The sequence below is a fragment of the Vigna unguiculata genome, unplaced genomic scaffold (assembly GCF_037176805.1).
Source record: "Vigna unguiculata cultivar grain cowpea cultivar isolate G323 ecotype 2 unplaced genomic scaffold, ASM3717680v1 ptg000489l, whole genome shotgun sequence".
NCBI classification, from domain to species: domain Eukaryota; kingdom Viridiplantae; phylum Streptophyta; class Magnoliopsida; order Fabales; family Fabaceae; genus Vigna; species Vigna unguiculata.
Window position 1 is genome coordinate 11,386 of NW_028197124.1, and position 1,115 is coordinate 12,500.

Below are 1,115 nucleotides of genomic sequence, written 5' to 3' on the forward strand. Positions count from 1 at the left end.
ATCAGAGGAAATTTTCTTTTTTGTGAAGAAATCTATTTTTGTTTCCATCAGTTTTTCAAAACTTGATAAATTTTGTGGATACGTAAAAGATATTTTTTCTCTTCCATCACGTTGATATGTATGAAAAAAAAATTCTGAAATTTCATTTTTTACCATGTTTTCAAATTCATTATTTTTTATATATCGAAATGGACGCTTCCATCGTTTATAATTGAAAAGAATATTTATAAGAGGTTTTTGTAACATATCTTTATCTTTTTTTTTTCCTTTTTTAGAAATTTCATTGCTTTGTTTACTTTCTAATACTAATAGTTTTTTATTAAAAAAGGGGAGAGGTGTTCTTCCTAAATAATATAAACAGGTAACAAATAAGAAAAAAGCAAAGATTTTAAACATATAATTTCTAAATTCTGACAGAATGTCTTTTTTTGATTGAATACGGACATTAGATTTAATCCAATTATTTTGCTGTATGCAGATTAATAAAAATTCAATCCATTTTATAAAAAAAGTATGACCTATTATCCAACCAATAAAACTACTTGTTAAAAATAGCAATTTATTGTTACATCGAAACAAATAAATATTGATGAATCTCATGAATATGGAACTCGGTAAGAAAAGGGGATTTAAAAATTGAAAAAGAAGATTCTGAAAGAATCTTCTTTGAATACTAAAATTACGTATTGAATTTGGATTCTTGTATCCATAATTCAAAAAGTTTTTTTGACTATTGCCGAAGAACTGAAATAAAAGATAGGGTATAGCTATGACAGTTATTGTATGGGGTCTACCCAATGCTAAATGCAAAGGCGCATAATAGATAGACATGAACATTATGAGCTGTCCCGTAATAAACCCAGTTGTTGCTGCTATTTTCTTCTCGGTTCCTTCTTCCACAAGTCTAGCTCGAAGAAGGAAGAGATAAGAGGGCCCTATGGAAAATGTGGTCATAAATCCATAATAGAGTCCGACCACAACTATCGAATTCATTATCTTCATGCATAAGAATACTAGATTCTCCAGTATAAAAGATTGAAAAATCATCTCAAACCTCTCTTTTTCTTTTCTATTGCAATTTTTGGATTATTATATAACGATTTTTCAATTTTCAA